Genomic DNA, 13,718 nt, shown 5'->3' with positions numbered 1-13,718 from the left:
ATAGATGAGCGAAGATAAATCCACTGTCTCCAAACGAACTGTCAAACGTGTCTCCAAACGAGCATGACATCACGATTTCAATGGAAACGTTAAGGGCTGTGACGTCATATGCGCGTGTGCACGGGCAAAAAAATCGACTCAGCCATGCATTCGCTCATCTATAGATTCTACTATCTATATTCCCACCGTGAAAAATTCACCCATTTTCTTCAAAAAGCGCCACTACTCATTAAAATGGGTAGTGGCACTTTTTCAAGAAAATGGGTGAATTTTTCACGGTGGGAATAATATCAACAATAACACAGTACCCATTAATGGGTAAAGTCATCTAACAGTGCATGTATTTTTGCATATGCGATGTTTTCGGAATTTGGGCACGGAAAATCAAAATCCCGGCGGAAAATTTTTTCGAGGTGTAAGGCTGGGTGGTGCGGATAGAATCGATTTGGTTGTCAAACTGAAGCCAAAATTTTCTATTGTGCCGGAGCCAAACATTGAAGAGTGTGGTTATGTTCGTTTCTGATCTAATATTGAGAAGTATTGTTATTATTTGGGGAAAAAATAAAAATAAACTTTGATTGAGTTTTGTATTCTTTGTAACTAATATTCCCACATTATATTTCGAGTGGAAAATTAGTAGGAATGCAACTAGAAAGCACTCGTTACGAATTTTCACGAGATTCAGCAGCTGATTGGAGCATGAATGTATGTAAACAATTGTAAAGTCATGTAGAGTCTAGCGCATTTGTGCGCCCTCATGCAGCGTGGAAAGAGAAATTCGAAGAGCGGGAAATGTTTGACAGCCAAGTAACTGCAAAATAATTTTGTTTATGGGAGTGATTTCAAAATATCCCTCTACTCGCTTGAGCGCAGAAAAGCGGCTCTATCCGCAGCACCCAGGTGTAAGGTAGCCTTTATGATGGTTTTTGAGAATTTTAAAATGAAGCCACACAAGTCCCGCTCGACAGAAACTGAATTGAATACTGTGGCTTCTAAGAAGTTTTTCACCCATTAATGGGTAAATGATTGGTACAGGAAAATGGATAAAAAATCCCCATTATTGAAAAAAATAAAATACCCATTTTTTTGACAGCTCTATATACCGGCAAATTATGTATACTTTTTACTCATTAAAGAGTATTGTCAGGTTTACAGTGCACATGTAGTTCCGTGTAAAGAGCATCGCATCAGCAGAGTGAAGTTGGCTGCGATGAGGATTAGGGCAGAGTCTATTATATAGAGTTGCGCAAAGAGGATCTTCTTACTCTTATTCTGAATGATGGTCTTGTTATTATGTTGAAAACTTTCATTTTTGTTCAACCCTTCAAGTGACTTCACGGGAGTGATCACCCGCATAATAAAAAACAACATGTTATATGGTCAGAATCATTATTACGATGTAAGATATAGCTTCACAGTTTACGTTGCGGTTATCAAATATTTTTCGGTCGATTCAACCATAACTACTCGACATCATCACTAAATGTCAATATACAACATGCTGTTACTAAAAAGTTTTATATTTCCTGCATTATACGTCAACATTTTATCATACTGTCGAGCGAAAATTTTGCACGCGAATACGGCCGATTTTTTATGGTGACATAACTTAACAACCCATTCAACATACTGTTATTTGTCAAATAACCGTACCACAAACTGTTGAAACTTTTCATGAGATTGTTCATTTACAGTTGTCAACAGTAAAGGATACTGTGGCCGAACGCACGGGAAAATATCCATTTACAGTTTGTAATTATGCGGGCACTTCTAAAGCTTTTTAATTCGATAACCAAAGTCACCTACAGAGTGCAAACACGTGAAATTCTTGTTGCAACTTTATTGGGGGGTGTATTGAAGTTTTTTGAAGCTGTTTCTAGAACAAATCTAATACATTTCAATTCATGAGTTTTAATTCGCCATAATAATCATCAGGCGATAACAATACTTCCGCCTTACCAACAATCATTTGTTTACTTTGCTCGATAGGTAGACGGTTTGACAGTTCAATAGGTAGATTTGGCTTCACTCTTTGCGTAACTCTATATATAATAGACTCTGCACGCTTAGATTAGATTACCCAAATGTAGGTACTTCATTCACCCATATTTGGGTATGTGATGCATCACCTATATTATTGGTAAAATTTACCGAGAAAGTTGGTAAAATTCACTCAAATTGTGAAAGAAGTAATATTACCTATATATGAGTGATTTCATTTTACCCATATTTGGATGAAAAATAAAAATTTGAAACCACTTTCCACCATCGCCGCCATTATATCTATAAGTACAATCAAAAGAAGTATTTATGTTCAGAACTAGATTTATTAACAATAATTATTGTTGTTTAAATTTTGATGAGTGCATCGAGGAGTGCATTATTATATACGTAAGTATTTCTAACTTGAAAGGTTAATTCAGATTATTTGCGCTCGAATTCACATTTGTTTGTTTTCATATAGCTTGATTTTTCCAGCGTCTGATCAACTGAATGTCAACATGTCCAGATCCGTATATTTCCAAACTAGGACTGGAATATCGACTTAAACAACAGATTAGTTAGCCGGACAGGATTAGGATCCGGTTAGGACCGGCTTTCAATCGGATTGATCGGTGAGTATTTTTTCCGGAAGTTATAACCGCAAGACTGATTTTGTAACGCAAGGCTTTTTTTCTATTTGATTTGCAGTTTTCGTTGCAATTTCTATCCGTCGGATAGGAATTACCTCCGGGGTCATCAACTAAACGGAAGTGATCTTGATATGATGGATTTGAATGATTATGCCCATTGATCTCCGGGCAGAAAGAGACGTTTCTGTCAGTGATAATGCTACCCGAAAAATGAAATTCCTCACCGAAGCTAAAGTAGCCATCGTTAAGACACCGATTGATAGTTCGTGGATATTTGTTGCATCTCAAGTGTTAAGCCGATTCCATGGACAATTCACTATGGTCCACATTTGTGATAGCCACGTAACCTTGATGTTCTTTTCCTTGTATCGGAAGCAGGAACTGGGACTTGCTTTGGAAAGCAAAACGCGAATCTCGTTGGCAGTGAGTGACACCGAACCGTCGATTTTATATATAGTATTCGAGGATGTCAACGATTCAAAATCCAATATGTGTTTCTATGTAATGTATTAAAAACACAAATTTGTATGCAGGGCCATATGGCGTATTAGGAACAGTTAAGAAAAATTGTCAGTGAGTGAATGAATGATGATCTAAAAGTAATAAGCTATAGCTGAAATCGTGTTTATGTGAACCATAGATTGTTAATAAGAACCTGAGTTATGAAACCAAATAAAATTATGCATAAGCCCCTTCTTAAAAAACCGCTTTTCTATTCAAAACAAAACAATTGAAAAGTTATTTCATTTTGATTTATAACAATTCCCACGGTTAAATTAATAAAAAATCACCCAAATATGGGTGAAATTTACCAATATTTCTCCCTTGTAAATGTACTCATATTTGAGTAAATCACAGTTACCCAAATATAGGTAAACGCTACTTCACCCATAAATACGTATGTGTACTTTTTGGCGATTATAGGTATTCTTCACCTATATTTGGGTGAACTGAACTAAGCGTGTGGATTAGGGATCCTATTTATTCAGAGATATGCGAAAGCGGCCATCTTGAGCCAATCGAGCATTGAGAGATGTCAGAATCTGAGCCAAATGAACATTGTTATCGTTGCGGATTGAGAGGTATTGCGATTGTAATGAAAAAGATTGTACGAAAAGTTTTGTCGAATAAACAATTTGTTTTTACAATGGCAAGTAAAAGTAGTCTAGTTTATTAATGGTATTATGTTCATTTGTATTGCACTTTTATTTTAGTGATAATGCATTGTTGGATGTTAGATAACAAAATCGACTGGTGCCATCATAGGCAAAGTCATGTTCGAGCTCCAACATTTTGTGCCGCGGCAAGCGCTGGCAGCGTTTGTCTACGAAAGTAACAGCGTTGCTAAATCGTCTGGAAAAGTATTCGCACATCTCTTAATATAGGATCCCTAATGAGGATGGTGACCGACACGAAATGTCAAAATTTAACAACAAAGCCAGGGATATAGCGCAGCTGTCAACCCCATACAGATGCACCGTAGTAAACATAAATTTGACATTTTTGGAAATTTTGACAGTTTTGGGCATTCTGACATTAGGCTTTCAGCGATCGTGTACGTACACGCACGTTTCACTCACACTTTTACTCGGTTTGTTTGCAACCACGAGCAGCTGTCACGGCAAAATTAAATGGGATTGTTTGCAACCACGAACCTGCGTTTGTGTTGATGAGAAATGTCGGCGAGACCCTAATTCTCGGTTTGTGCACGATTAATTCAGTTGACCTTTTTCCATGAGTTTAAACGGGGTTAACTCCTGTAAATGACTCGTTTTTTTGGCGTGTACGTGAGTGCACTATACACGACTCAGAGGAACAAATCATTTTTAAGTCATAAATCTGTGTAAGTCAACGAATAAAAGAGTAAACATATTTAGGTATGTATTTTATGTTTGCTTCGGTGATTTTGACTTTTCAAGACAAAATTTTCAAAACGACTTAGCTGCTTTTGTAAACAAAGATTCAAACGACGATTTGACGAATCTGATAGCTCTCCCACGCAAACCAATACCACCAATAGGTAGGTGAAGGTTTCCGCTACCTGTTGATGGTGTTGGTTTGCGTGGGAGAGCTATCAGATTCGTCAAATCGTCGTTTGAATCTTTGTCTACAAAAGCAGATAAGTCGTTTTGAAAATTTTGTCTTGTTTTGCTATACCCGTGAACAAAGCATCCTCCAAGTCAGCTCGATCTTCTCGGCACAGACAAACAGATATGACAATCAATACAGTTTCCATCGTTTACTGATTTTAGTGGTTGAATAAAAAATCAGTAGATTGACGATAGGCCACGGCGGCGCTCATGTCGTATTCGACATGTGGGCCCGCTTGTCTAATGACGGTGTTTTTTTATTGTTTTCTGTGTTGTTTCCAGCACTTGTTGCATTCGGTTGTCTAAGAGTGATAGATTTTTTTCTGCATGAAAAAAAAATCAAATTTTCTACGTCTGTTGTCTGTGATTTTTTTCATCACAGCATTTGATTTGTTAGTTCTCTACCACCTTTTTGTTATGGCGAAGAAATTTTTATGCGCACTTTTGTTTTCGATATTTTATCAAAATTAAACACTCAATCATGCAGCAATATTGCGATTAAAGGTTGCATGAAGAAGAAGAAGTCGAAGGATGATATCTGAAAAATATTGCACGGAGAAGCATACGGGAAGTTTTTTAAAACTCTTCTAAAAAATTCTAGGAGCAATTTAATTAAAAACGGTTAGCAGTACGGGGTTGGACTTTCCTTCTACTGCATAATAAACGCAATTTTTCGATTTTAATTTTTTTATGATATCATACTTGATACACAGTATAAGAAAAGTCCAACCCCGTACTGCATTCCGTTTTTAATTAAATTGCTTCTAGAATTTTTGAGAAGAGTTTGAAACAATTTTCCGTATGCTTCCACGTGCAATATTTTTCTAATATCATCCTTCGACTTCTTCTTCTTCATGCAACCTTTAATCGCCAATAACGATGTGGTATGCTTGAGATACCTGCTTGATTAAAAGGACTCGAAAAAGAATTTATTTGCAGTAACTAACCGAATATAAAAATGTTCGCATTAACGATTGCGCCCTAACACTGGTTTTAAGCTTCGATGCAGAGTACATGAGCTTTGTTCGCCAGTGACAGGCGTATGAGGCCCTTGGTTTATCTGATAGTAAAAAAGAAATTAAAGTGTCAAAATATTTTATTTTTTGTGAGAATTCCCCGCGTGCTGCGTCTGGTTGGCTGGTTGGCTAGTCACCGGACAGACACACAGGGCTATTATATATATGTATGTATGTTTTCTAATAGGACTAATCTGCAGACCAACTTAAATTGCACAGTTGATTGGGGTTTCAGAACGAGTCTGCGCAAATCTGTAATAAATAAATATTGAGGTACGTAAAGAGCAGCAACATTTCGATTTAAAATCAAACTGTATCAGTGTCATTGCGAAATATGATAAAGAACGTGATTATAATTCCATTTTATTTAAGACAGCATACTTAAGACGAAATTTCTCGAGATAAGAGCTGATGAAGCTTATCTCATAACTTTGCTTAAATAAATACGAGACGAGCCAGCCTTGGGCCTAAAGTCTAAAAAAAAACTTCGCATGAGTCAAGTAATATTCCAAAGACGCGATCGCAATGGATCAATCAAGGTAACTCATTTTGCACTCACCGCATCGAAACAACGGCGGCACTGTATACGCATATTTCTATTCGTGTTGTTTTGACAGAACATGTCTACGGTGGCTCGATCTGTTCGTTTCATAGCGGCAGTTTTTGCTTATTGATTGATCCATTTTCATCAGTATCGTTCAAACGCTACAGTAGTGAAGTTTGAAAATATATCGAGTGTAAATTTTTAAAAAGGACACAGTAAGTCGAAATTATTTGAATCAGATTCCAGAATATTTTGACGTATACACAGCAAAAAAAGTTGTTGAATATTACATCGAAATCGCTGTTTATGCCCACAGACCGGGTTATTTTTTATACAGCTGAAACGGCATAGCGAAATTCAACATATTGAATGATTGATTTCGCTGTCGGTTAACATTTTTCTCGGATCGTTAGTATTGTTCGCCTATATAGAGTAATGATTGGTTGTGCTGCTCGGGCCATCCGCAGCGTAATTGGTGATGGAAATATCACCAGGGGTAGCATTTCGCCTTGAATATGATCTTCCGATTCTGTGAAATGACATGACGAAAGGTGAGGCTGCTCAATCGAAATTACCAGGCTTATTTGAGATGAATCACCACCGTGGAAATAATTCCCCATAAAAAATTTGACAGCTCCCAAATTTCACAATCATCCGACGAAATCGGGTGACTATCAAATCGACCTATTTTCATACCGACGAAGTCGATTATCGTTGACTACTTATTTTCGTCGGCAGATTTATTGAATAAATAAATCGGTTGCTGATTTCATCGGTTAAATAATCGATTGATTGTATTTGTTGCCTATTTTGATCGCCTGATTAATGAACGTACGAAATCGGGTGCCTGTGATTATGAATTAAAAATGAAGCAAGCTCGGAAGCAAGTGAGTATTTGATAATTAAAATATTTAAATTCGACTAATTTGAGAGTTTTTCAGACCGAGGTACGTTAAAGAACATGCCGGAAGACTGGTTTTCCGATAATTAGCAGTAATCAAGGTAAGTAATAAGTTTTGAAAGATTTTCACATCTGTGTGGATAACTGGCTCCCAGAGAAAGTTCGACAAAAGTTTGGAAATGGTTCTTTAGATACTCCAGTAGAATGTAACCATTTGACCGTATTTGAAGTAACCGGATCATTGATTAGGTTTACTTTCCTTGTGTTATTTGACAAATATATGGAGAAAAAAAGTCTGAAGCAAAATTTTCCCACGATCTGCGGCTGCAGTTGAAGATAGATATTTAGTCACAGTTTAAAACGGGAAGGTGACAATTTTTGTCGTAAAGAGATGGGATATTTGATCCGTGCCGATATTTTGTAACTTTCACTCTAGAAAATACATCTAACTAAATACCTGAAAACAAAAGGATATTTTCCAAAATGTCATTAAATAGTTTTAAAAAAATATAAAGATTGAGAGTACATAAAGGTAGCATTCGTCGGACTTTGGTCCCCATGTATTCTGATTATGGTCAGATTGTTGATATTCCGTGCTAATTAATCACGTTGAAACATGGGGGCGTACTACATATTCGAGGTGGAAAACTATCTTGCCGGATGATCGCGTCCTAAGGTCCACGTCCTAAGTATTAAAAGATTTCATTCGATTTCAGTGTGTATTCCTAGAAAACTTCATAATTTTATTTACGTAATTCCTTATTTTTCTTGCAGAATCATGAAGTTTGAGGCGATCCCGCTCGATCGAAAAAGTGTTCGTGCACTCTTGTCTGGGTCAAGATCTTCGGAAGTATGGACATTCCTCGAATAATTGTCCAAGGCATCCATTAAATCGATTAAACACCCTATTTGGTCGGATTACAATATTTTGCACACCGATCAATCTCTAGATTTAATCTGATACACTAGATGATGAAATTAAATAAACCGATTTAACCCCATATTTCGTCTGCTGTTAATTATTTTCCTCATAAATTAATCTATAGACTAAGTCTGATCTGCTCCCTGGTGAATTTTAATGAAGCGATTCAACAACCTACTTTGTCTGATTTGAATATTTTATACATCAATAAATCTATATATTTGATCTAATCTGATCTACGATGAAATTTAATAAATCGATTAAACACCCTATTTCGCCTGATTTCATTATTTGCCACACCGATCAATCTATAGATTATTTCTGATTTGCTCAATAATAATTTTTAATAACTCGATTAATTCTCGCGTGATTTTTGAAAACGTCGTAAGTCCAAAAGAGAGACTCTCTTTGTTTACTTTCTCTTTCGATTATTACAAAGCCATACTAACATTTATATTGGATTTTCCAGTACCGATCTAAAGAAAATAGCTTTGTCTAGTGTGCTGAGGTGAAAATATTGCAACAAATTTTAAACTAGCCTAGATATTAGCAAAAGAGAGCGTAATAAAAGAGAGTCTCTCATTTGGACTTACGACGTTTTCAAAAATCACGCGAGAATTACTCTATTTCATCTGGTTTCATCACACATCATTTAATACGAAATTGACCTATGATTCATTCGATTTTGTCGATATTAGTCTACCCAGGTATCTGGCAACCCCAATCCTACCCACTACGTTTGACAATAGCCAACATCTTTGAGTTTCCCATTGTTCTATTGAAATTGGGTTTCCCACTGACAATTCTGTTTTGTAAACAAACCACTATTCCGAAGTGATTTTTTCCAAATAGACGTAATTATTTTTCATAATTTTTCAAGAACTTTTGCGAAAGTATGAATGCGAGGTGCTATTTCAACAAGAATATTGATGCCTTTAATAAATTCTCATATTTCAAACGGCACCAAGCGCTCTACTTCGCCAAAATATCACGATATTCAAAATACATTTTCAATGACAGGTTTCAACGATTATGATTACGCCTTCGTATTAAATTAATCGATGATTTTGATGCTGGCATCAGAAACATGGCCGCTTCGCAGACCCCTGAGTCTACCGATTTCGTTTGACGTCGCGTCGGTGGTGTCCCCTGTAAAAGTCCCATATGGCTTGGTGAAACAATCTATAAATTCGTCGGGTCCTACATAGATCGATCGTACCGACGTGAACCGATTAAGTCGGGGGGAAAGTCGGGAGGATTTTTTATGAGGAACATCACCGTGCGGCGCGGACGTAGGTGTTCTTGGACGACATCAAACACTGAAAACAGGTATTCGCAATGATAGGTATTATATCTGGGTAGATTCATTTAACATGTTTGGTTATTCTACGAAATAACATATAAGACTATCACTGATGATTCACCAGGATGTAAAGAAGTTAACGGGAAGAACCTCCGCAAATTACGAAGGGAATCCTTCTTCCAGCATTGCAAAGCATATCTTTCTGGGATTCTGGGAAGCGAATCCATCTGGGATTTGGAAACGAACCCTTCTGTGATTCCGAAGCGAATCCTTCTGGAGTTTTGAAAGGGATTTCTTCTGGGATTTCAAAATAAATCCTTCTGGGTTCCTGAAAGGATTCCTTCTTGGATTTCGAAGCGAATCCTTTTGGTTTCGGGAGCGTATTCTTCAGGTGTTTGGAAGCGTGTTCTCTGGGATTCAGAAGTGAATCCTGGGATTCTGAAACGTTCTGAAACAAATCCTTCTGGGATTCTGAAACAAATCTTTCTGTGATTCCGTAGAGAATCCTTCTGAGTTTCTGAAGGGATCCCTCTTGGGATTGAGAAACAAATTCGTCTGAGATTCAGAGGCTAATCTTTATTGGATTTGGAAACAATTGCGTCTGGGTTTTCAAAGTGGATCTTCTGAGATTCCAAAGCGAATCCTTTTAGGATTCGGAAAGGGATTTCGAAAAGAATCTTTTTGAAATTACAAAAGGAATCCTGTTTAGTGAATTGAAAATCCTTTTCGGATTCCAAAGAGATTTTGTTTGGGATTCCGGAGGGAATCCTTCTTATATTCAGATGAAAGTAGTTACGGGACTCCGAAGGTAATTCTTTTGAGATTCTTAAAATAATTCATCTGCTAGGCTTCTTTTTGGAAAAACTAAAGGAATCCTTGTGAAATTCCGCAGATAATCTGAAGAGATTTTTTCTACGATTCGTAAGCGAAAGACTCCGAAGAAAATCCTTCCGAGATCCCGAAAGGCATCCTTTTGGGATTCTGAAGGGAAGCCTTTTCGGATTCCGAAGGGGTATCTTTTGAGATTCCAAAAGGAATTCCTAGGGGATTTCAAAAAGAAGTCATTGGAGATTCCAAAGGGAATCCTTCTATGATTTCCAAAGGAATCATTTTGGGACCCCTAGGGATTTTTTTGGGATACCGGATTCCGGATGGATTTGGGATTTGAGGATTTTGAAGTGAATTAGAAATCCTTTACGGATTCCAAAGGAATTCCCGTCGAAAGCCCGACAAGATTCTCGTAGAACTCCCGACAGTATTCCCGACAGAATTCCCGTCAATATCCCGACAGGATTTTCGTCGGATTCCCATAAGAATTCCCATCAAAATCCCGATAAGATTCGCGCCGGAATCCCGATAAGATTCCCGCAGGAATCCTGAAAAAATTCCCGTCGGAATCCAGAAAGGATTCCCGTCGAAATCTTGGTAGGATTCCCGTTGGAATCCCAACAGGATTACCGTTACAATCCCGAAAGGATTCCCGTCGGAATCCAGAGAGGATTTCTGAAGGATTCCGACGGGAATCCTTTCGGGGTTCCGACGGGAATCCTTTCGGGATTCCGTCGGGAATCTATTCGGGATTCCGACGGGAATCCTTTCGGAATTCCAACGGTAATCCAGTCGGGATTCCAACGGGAATCCTACCAAGATTTTGGGATTCTGGCGGGAATCTTATCGGGATTCCGGCGGGAATCTTACCGGGATTCCGGGGGAAATCTTATCCGGATTTCGGCGCGAATCTTATCGGGATTTTGAAGGGAATTCTTATCGGAATCCGACGGAAATCCTGTCGGAATATTGATGGGAATTCTGTCGGGAGTTCTACGAGTTCAACGGGAATCCCTTTGGAATCCGAAAAGGATTTCCAATTCACTTCAAAATCTCAAAAGTATTTACCTTTGAAATCCTCAAATCCTAAATCCTTCCGGAATCTAGTATCCCAACAAAAATCCCCAAGGGTTCCAAAACGATTTCTTTCGAAATCATGAAAGGATTCCTTTTGGAATCTCCAAAGAATTCTTTTTGGAATCATCTAAAAATTCCTTTCGGAATTCCTATATGAATTATTTCGGGATTCCGACGGGAATCCTTTCGGTATTCCGACGGGAATCCTCTCGGGATTCCGACGGGAATCCTCTCGGGATTGGAAAAATCCATTAATTACGTAACGCAAAAATTGGACTTTTTTAACCCCCCCTCCCCCCTATGTCACACTCTTTGTATAAAGCTTCTGTAAATTTTGTATGGATCGTCACACTTCACTCAACCCCCTCCCCCCTCTCAGCGTTACGTAATTTGTGGACGTTCCCATTCCGACGGAAATCCTTTCGGGATTCCGACGAAAACCCTTTCGGGATTCCGACGGAAATCCTTTCGGGATTCCGACGGGAATCCTTTCGGGATTTCGACGGGAATCCTTTCGGGATTTCGACGGGAATCCTTTCGGGATTCCGACGGGAATCTTTTCGGGATTCCGACGGGAATCTTTTCGGGATTCCGACGGGAATCTTTTCGGGATTCCGACGGGAATACTTTCGGGATTCCGACGGGAATCCTTTCGGGATTCCGACGGGAATCCTTTCGGGATTGAAAAAATCCATTAATTACGTAACGCAAATTTGGACTTTTTCAACCCACCTTCCTCCCTATATCACACTTTTTGTATAAAGCTTCTGAAAATTTTGTATGGATCGTCAGACTTCACTCAACTCCCCCCCCCCTCTAATCGTTACGTAATTTGTTGACGTTCCCATTCCGACGGGAATCCTTTCGGGATTGGAAAAATCCATTATTTACGTAACGCAAAAATTGGACTTTTTCAACCCACCTTCCCCCCTATATCACACTTTTTGTATAAAGCTTCTGAAAATTTTGTATGGATCGTCAGACTTCACTCAACTCCCCCCCCCCTCTAATCGTTACGTAATTTGTTGACGTTCCCATTCCGACGGGAATCCTTTCGGGATTCCGACGGGAATCCTTCCGGGATTCCGACGGGAATCCTTTCAGGATTCCGACGGGAATCCTTTCGGGATTCCGACGGGAATCCTTTCGGGATTCCGACGGGAATCCTTTCGGGATTCCGACGGGAATCCTTTCGGGATTCCGACGGGAATCCTTTCGGGATTCCGACGGAATCCTTTCGATTCCGACGGAATCCTTTCGGGATTCCGACGGGAATCATTTCGGGATTCCAACGGAAATCCTTTCGGGATTCGGACGGAATCCTTTCGGGATTCCGACGGGAATCCTTTCGATTCCGACGGGAATCCTTTCGATTCCGACGGGAATCCTTTCGGGATTCCGACGGGAATCCTTTCGGGATTCCGACGGGAATCCTTTGGGATTCCGTCGGGAATCCTTTCGATTCCGACGGGAATCCTTTCGGGATTCCGACGGGAATCCTTTCGGGATTCCGACGGGAATCCTTTCGGGATTCCGACGTGAATCCTTTCGGGATTCCGACGGGAATCCTTTCGGGATTCCGACGGGAATCCTTTCGGGATTCCGACGGGAATCCTTTCGGGATTCCGACGGGAATCCTTTCGGGATTCCGACGGGAATACTTTCGGGATTCCGACGGGAATCCTTTCGGGATTCCGACGGGAATCCTTTCGGGATTCCGACAGGAATCCTTTCGAGATTCCGACGGGAATCCTTTCGGGATTCCGACGGGAATTCTTTCGGGATTCCGACGGGAATCCTTTCGGGTTTCCGACGGGAATCCTTTCGGGTTTCCGACGGGAATCCTTTCGGGTTTCCGACAGGAATCCTTTCGGGTTTCCGACGGGAATCCTTTCGGGTTTCCGACGGGAATCCTTTCGGGTTTCCGACGGGAATCCTTTCGGGATTCCGACGGGAATCCTTTCGGGTTTCCGACGGGAATCCTTTCGGGTTTCCGACGGGAATCCTTTCGGGATTCCGACGGGAATCCTTTCGGGATTCCGACGGGAATCCTTTCGGGATTCCGACGGGAATCCTTTCGTCGGAATCGGGTCCCGGAAGTTCCCGGGTCCCGAAAGGATTCCCGTCGGAATCCCGAAAGGATTCCCGTCGGAATCCCGAAAGGATTCCCGTCGGAATCCCGAAAGGATTCCCGTCGGAATCCCGAAAGGATTCCCGTCGGAATCGAAAGGATTTCCGTCGGAATCGAAAGGATTCCGTCGGAATCCCGAAAGGATTCCGTCGGAATCGAAAGGATTCCGTCGAATCCCGAAAGGATTCCGTCGGAATTGAAAGGATTCCCGTCGGAATCCCGAAAGGATTCCCGTTGGAATCCCGTCGAAATGCCAAAAAGATTCTCGTCGAA

At 39.9% G+C, this 13,718-nt stretch overlaps 2 long non-coding RNA genes across 3 annotated transcripts; both read left to right on the top strand.

Moving 5' to 3' along the window:
* Positions 1 to 2,127: 2,127 nt before the first annotated feature.
* LOC134220998 (uncharacterized) lies at positions 2,128 to 3,320 on the top strand. Its single transcript, XR_009982158.1, has 3 exons — positions 2,128 to 2,391; positions 2,465 to 2,615; positions 2,692 to 3,320. It is a non-coding gene; the product is annotated as an uncharacterized LOC134220998 (long non-coding RNA).
* Positions 3,321 to 6,509: 3,189 nt separating this feature from the next.
* LOC134219145 (uncharacterized) lies at positions 6,510 to 8,187 on the top strand. 2 transcript variants are annotated; one of them, XR_009981497.1, is made up of 4 exons: positions 6,510 to 6,834; positions 6,918 to 7,170; positions 7,225 to 7,285; positions 7,959 to 8,187. It is a non-coding gene; the product is annotated as an uncharacterized LOC134219145 (long non-coding RNA). The 2 variants fall into 2 exon arrangements; XR_009981496.1 differs by having other exon boundaries at positions 6,515 to 7,170.
* The last annotated feature ends 5,531 nt before the right edge of the window (positions 8,188 to 13,718 follow it).

This window comes from Armigeres subalbatus, chromosome 3, assembly GCF_024139115.2.
Source record: "Armigeres subalbatus isolate Guangzhou_Male chromosome 3, GZ_Asu_2, whole genome shotgun sequence".
NCBI classification, from domain to species: domain Eukaryota; kingdom Metazoa; phylum Arthropoda; class Insecta; order Diptera; family Culicidae; genus Armigeres; species Armigeres subalbatus.
The sequence above is the reverse complement of the archived record's forward strand: the minus strand, read 5'-3'. Positions and strand labels throughout refer to the sequence as shown.